Raw genomic sequence first — 6,989 nt, forward strand, 5'->3', positions numbered from 1 at the left:
ATTGTACGAGGAAAACCTTGATATTTAAAACAAAATTATTCACTTAATTCCTGATTATAATTTTTGAGTGTAGTAATATTTAATCGCACGGATAAACATTTTGAAAGATTATACATATATAATATTATAATAGGTATATTATTCAAGCGATTGTACATTCATTTACTCATGACACGGGAGAACGTAGGAATGCGGGAAAAATATAAAAACTCCGAGAGAAATTCATGAAACGCACATGCAGCCATAGGTGATACCAAGAATTTCTTCAGGGGGGTGTATCATTCATAGTATAAGCACTTAGCTTAGCAATTATTTAAGTCAAATACGGAGGAATATTTTTTCAAATTATATGACTATACAAAATTATTTTCGTTTTTTTCGACGGCTACAAAAAAATGCAGACTTCTGATAATGAAAGATTACAGTTTTCGTATTCTGAGTAGTGGTGGGCATATTCGGATTTCAAAAATCCGGATTTGTTAAATCTGGATTTTACGGATTATCCGGATTATTCAACTCGATTTTGCTGTTCAATGACTCATTTTTATGTACTAATAATATTTTAATAATATAACATTTTGTTAAATTTTCATTATAATAAAATAATTTATTTTACCATACATTAAAAATATTTGTGAGTCTGAAGTCACATAAAAAGCAAATCCATAAATCCGGATAATTCGGGAAATCCTGATAAGAATTTGATTCAAATCCGGATTTGGATATCCGGATATTCGGATAATTCAGATATTCGATTTTCATGCCCATTCCTAATTCTGAGTGATGCAGCTAATTATATCAGTACGCGTTTAGCACTTATTATTGCAATATTATAAAAGTAATAAATAATTATATCGTTTTGCGACAATCTTGTTGCTTTCTGCAAAGATTTTTTTTAAAAAATTCTATATTACGAAATAATACCAAATTTTTTTTTTTTCGTGCATTCAAAACTAATGAAATACTTATATAACGTTTATTACAATAAAATGCCTAGATAATCCATGTTCTATATTATATATTATAATTTAATACGAATAAAATACGCTAATTAATAACGCATACTTGTATGATGACTTATGACGACGATACGCATAGTTGCTTCCTAAAAATAAATATAGTATATTTTTACATTTGTAAAACTTAGAGGTAGGTACACTGGTATTGCGTCGAAGTGGACATATTTTATTGTGATAATTAATAAGGACATTTTTCTTTGTCATGGTATAGAATAGATACTTTTGAATAATGAAATATACATTTAGGATTTACTGTATAGGTGTTATATACAATACACTATTATTCTAAGTACAATTATACTATGTTATTATCTTTACAATAATTTATAAGTATTCTTTTATTAACACTTAGAAGAAAAAATTATTGGTCCTTGTGTTTTCAAAAGAGTATTTAATAATTTGAATTAAATTGTAAGACAAATCTCGTCATTTGATTCCTGAAATACGCAAATATATTATAACATTGAAATGGTGCTGTTGGTGTGAGCAAAAAAAAAAAAAAAAAATAATATGGTGTTGGACAGTTTTCAGTTGTTGTTTCTCCTTAAACTGCGTCCACACCTACCAAATGTTTGGGGAAATATTGTTTGTCGAACATTCGTTAAACGTTTGTCAAACATTTTATCAGTACAACGAACGTTTGTTCATAATTGAGTTGTTCGCTATATGTTTGCCAACAGTCGTGACCATGTCAAATCTTGAAGAAATTGCATATTGCATAGGCACTGCTGCTTTTGTTATAATGCGTAATAAAACATAAAAAAAAAAAAAAAATTAAAAACAAAAACAAGTGGTGGGAAACACAATTTTTTCAGCAAAGAAAGACTTACAGTGGTGAGAATTTCATTTTAGATTTATACGATGGTGATTTATTAAATAATTTTACCAGAATGTCAAGCAGTGATTTTGAATTTTGATTCCACAAGTCACAAAACAAAACACAAATTTTCGTGAAAGTATTTCTGTGTCAGTACGTTTAGCAATAACTTGACGATTTTTATCTACTAGTGATATGATTTATATCATCCTTTAATGTACACGTATATTTTAATGTACTACTTAATAATTACTTAACTAAATTTATAATTATTTATATAGAGGTATATCGGTATACAAGTACAAACAAACATTCATGTACCCAATTGAAGATACTTTTAGTTTTGTTTTTTCGTATTATTGAGTCATGTATCGCTTTATTATTTAATGCACTTAACTATATGAAAAGACCTTTGACTATATAAAAAAAAAAAAAAACAAAATATTAAGTGTTTGACTATTGTAAAACCAAATAATTCTCTAAAATGATAAACCATATAATTAGAGAAATATGTAAACGCATATCAGATCCATTCCTATATAATATTAACGGCCATGCAGCAGTCAAATCAGAACGTCGTAATTGCAAGATATCATTCGACCAACGATACACGTGCAATTTTTGCCACTATAAAATCGTTAATATTTATATTCAGTGGTAGAAATGAAATCGGAAAAGCTCATCATAACGAATATCGATGTCGTTAGTATATAAAGTCACAATATAAAGTAGATTAGATCTCGCGAAGGATTTTGTCATGTAGTTAAATTTAATAATTCGGGTGATGTAAAATCAAGTATGATTCAAAATTTTTCTTGAACTAGGATGATTTACCTATACCTACACAATTTGTTGTTTTTCATCGTTGTAAGAGGCGCAAACCCCTTAAACGACAAGTAAAAAAAAATGTATATGCCTTAATCATAGATAATCATTTACTACACTTATCCGGTCTATAAATGTATACACACTACGAAAAAAATGTATATGTTACCATCAATGTCGGTAATTCCGGCAATGACGGTAATGACTAAGCGATGTCAGTAATGCCGGTACACACCAGTCATTGCGGGAAAGATTATCTTATTAAAAATTAAAAGATATTGCATCCAATGTCATTTACTCGTACTAATGAGAATTTGTTTGATATTCTTTTTGATATTGTTTGAACACATATACTTCTATTGGTCTGGTTGACGTGATATGATGGTATCCGAACTTAGACAAAAACATTGCAATGTTGCAAAAGAAGCCATTATGACGTAGCCCACACAGCATTTGTTAATTATAACGAACGAAAAAATGTTTATGTATGATTGGAATTTACATATTTAAAATAAAAACTTAAAACAACATAATTACTAACTTAACTTGAAACATGTAATAGGAACTTATTAACATTCGGAAAACAAATACTCGTATTTGAAAATGAATAAAAATTTTATAAATGTATATAACTTAATTCAATGTTTAAATATGTGTAACCAATTTTTTTTAAATTTTTTTATTGAAACAAATGTCAAAGTTGGTTCAAGTATAGAATAACATATATGTATAATTACGGGTTTACATTAGGTCGACAAAAAAGCAAAATTCTATTTCTCGACAAATCCGCGACAAAACAAAGACAAAACAGAAATATTTCGCCTACATTAACTAAACTGCCGACAAAATTTTCGTGTTTTTGAAAACATTTTGGTGTCCGCTTGAAAGTGGTAAACATCAAAGTGTTCCCGTTTTGTTTTGGTTTTCAGGAACATTTGTTCGGTGCAACAATTGACATTTGGTATTTTAAAATATAAATTAAGTATACTTATATATACAATTTTGTCTCCTATATGTTTCCAATTTGTTGCCGAATTAGAAAAATTAAGAAGTTGCTCTTGTGATTTTATTTTCTGTTTTGTCGGCCTATTGTAAACTCGCCATAACAAATACAATAATATAATTTATACAGTATACGAAAATAATAACAATATAAAATGTAATAATTATAATATAAACTAATTATAGTTTTTTAAAAATAATAATAACTTTAACAGATTTAACCATTAAGTAACCGATTAACTCGTAATATATACATCGCAAACCTAACTAATTGTGAAAAAATGTAATATCGGACTCATTTCCTATTCTCATAAATCTTTCAAATGGTTTATTATAATAATTATATAATTAGTACAGTAGTTTTTGGTGTATAAACTAAGACACGTTTGAGAGTGATATTGAGGTACATTGAAAGAAATGCGTTCTAAATCGATGAACCAATGAATATTGAACATTTATCATATATTTTAATATTTTTTTAAATATTTATTGAATATTGAATAAATATATCTATGGCGTGTGGATATGTATTTGAAACTTTGTATCTATTGCGAGAAAAAATTATTTTATTTTAATAAATAAAATATTATCCATATTAACTATAAATTGTAGGAATTTTATATACTTAAGTATTATAATTATATTGTCTAACCATTATCAGCATTACCTTACTAACTTAGCTACTGTTAATATTGACTAGTTACACGATGGGCTAAGGTAAAAATGATGGAGACTCGTTTGCGCACATATTAATAGATTTTTTAAATTTATGACAACTCGTTTTCTTACAAGATTGTGAACAATGAAAAACTGCATTTGGGTACGATTTTGGGTATACAGCCCGTATACTCTAAAAACATAAATTGATTTCAATTTATGAAAACAATTGTTTTCAATCGTAGTTTCCCATCAGATTAGGACAAAGTTAGTTCAGGCAGTTACGAAAAAATATAAATTTAGTAAAATACTCTCTACTCGGAAAATAATTCTGAGATTGGAGGGTAGCTTAAATACTTATTCAATTTATTATATCTAAACTCAAATGACGTTCCGAACGCATTTACTAAAATCATTTCAATAGCGCCAAAATCAATATATATGGATTTTTAGACTATATATTAAAAAAATATATTGATTTTGGGCCAGAATTATGAGCTAGTTAAGAACTAAACACTAGACAATAACCCAAGAATAACAAACGGAGCTAAACATTTTCGCATGTACTTCAATATTCAATAGTAATCCTCCCATCCTTACATTCATATTACATTTAACATTACATTTCATCTTAAATTTCATTAGTTATTCAAGTATTAGTAGAAATTCAAATCGATATTGATTTAAAAATGTCTTTATTAAAAAAAAAAAAAAATAAAGATATCACCCATAGAAGAGAAATATTAAAAAACAAAATTATTCGAATACAAATTTACAAAAATTGATATTTTAATATTTTCAATGCAAACGCGTACCAATGAATAAGAAATATGTAGGTACTTTATTTTAAACTATAAAAATTAATTATTTTAAAGAATTAATTGTTCATTATATTCATTATTATATTATTTATTGAATTATGTTAATGACTTGGTTGTAAAAATGATTGTAATTATGATAAAAATGATTTATTTTTATATAAAGTTGTGATGAATTAAATAGCTCAAATAACATCTTTAAACCCGCTAGTTTATGACACCAGGATATTATTTGACAAAGAGTGTTAGACCTTATAAAGGTCGAAAGAAAATATTATAAGAGTATAATAATTTTCCACCATCAGCAATGACAAATTCGAAAACTTGGAGAGGTATGTAGATTATGTAGACCCTATATGTCAGAAGTGTCCAACATGACTACGTCACGAGTCACATGTATTAATAAGATTACATTAAGAGTCAAATTATTTAATCGGTACTTTTATACTACAAAAGTAATTAAGAAAACTATCAGTCGATAAACATATAAATAAATAAATCAAAATATCGTTAAAATTTGACTAATGATCATCTCACAGAATTACTAAGAACTACTCTTACATCAATTCAACCAGATCTTAAGAAGCTTACTAAAAAAGTAGACATGAAAAAAATACCATGCAAACAAATTTAACTTTATGTTTAATTTATTATTCATATAAATATTTTTTTTTTTGTTTATTAATCTGTACGCTATAGCCTTATATCTATGCAATAAAATTTTTTTTTATAAATGTATACAAAAAAATTAAAATATTTTGGTTTTTGTAAATAAGACCGCGAGCCGCATACGACTATGACGAGGGCCGCATGCGGCTCGCGAGCCGCAATTTGGCCACCCCTGCTATATGTGGTTAAGTTTTTCTGAAAAAAGATTTCTGTTGTTCGTAAATTGTGAGCAAACGAGTTGTGTTTTTGTGCGTAAATGAATTGCAGCCGTGAAAGATTATTTATGGTGGCAGGGGGGGGTATATATTTAGGCAATAATTATTTTTATAAATACCTATTTATTTTATAGCTGGGATTTTGGCAATGAGGGATACCTACTTACTTACGTCACTGACTGGTTATTACTAATTATATTAATATAATTAACTGATAAATACATTATAATGGTTGATTCTCGACATTGATGGAAATATAAACATCGCATTAACTCTAATCACCGGCTAAAATATTTGAAATAAAAACATTTACTGTAATAACAATTATTATAAAAATTGTGATTATTACTCAAAGCATTTACATGCATAAGCTTTTATGTATCTTTTTATAAAAATGTTTTCTGTCCATTTTTTGAGTTCTCATTCGCAAGCGTCTTGTTAACCGATCATGGCCCTCTTAAACTTAGCACCATCGGGATTTTTAAACCACTGTAATTGTTTGTACGAATGCATACATACGGGTTGTATTGAAGAATCGGGAAATTGATGGTAAAAATAACGTTAAATAAATATTGAAACATTTTCGAGAATTATGGAATAATTTTTTGAAAACTTGTTCTAGCCAATAATTTTCGGGCTACTTAATTTATAGGTTCGAAATGAGAACATAAATGGAAAGAAAAGCGAAGCAGAACTACGAGGAAAAATATGCACAGAAAAACGCAGAAGTTGGGTAAAAAAAATTCATAAGTTATCTGGATAGATAACATCATACGAAAGTCCTCTATCTCTGAACATTTAATAATTATTGTAAAACCGTTAAATAAGTAATATTAATAAAATATAAAGAAGTCGCTGAGCCTTAAAGGCGTCATAAAATATCGCATCAGTACGTATACTCAGACGTATTTTTACTATACACAGTGCAGCTAGAGCACGGGAACACGCACGGCAAATGCACTCTCTC

This window comes from Sipha flava, unplaced genomic scaffold, assembly GCF_003268045.1.
Source record: "Sipha flava isolate LNK unplaced genomic scaffold, YSA_version1 273_pilon_pilon, whole genome shotgun sequence".
Classification (NCBI taxonomy): Eukaryota; Metazoa; Arthropoda; class Insecta; order Hemiptera; family Aphididae; genus Sipha; species Sipha flava.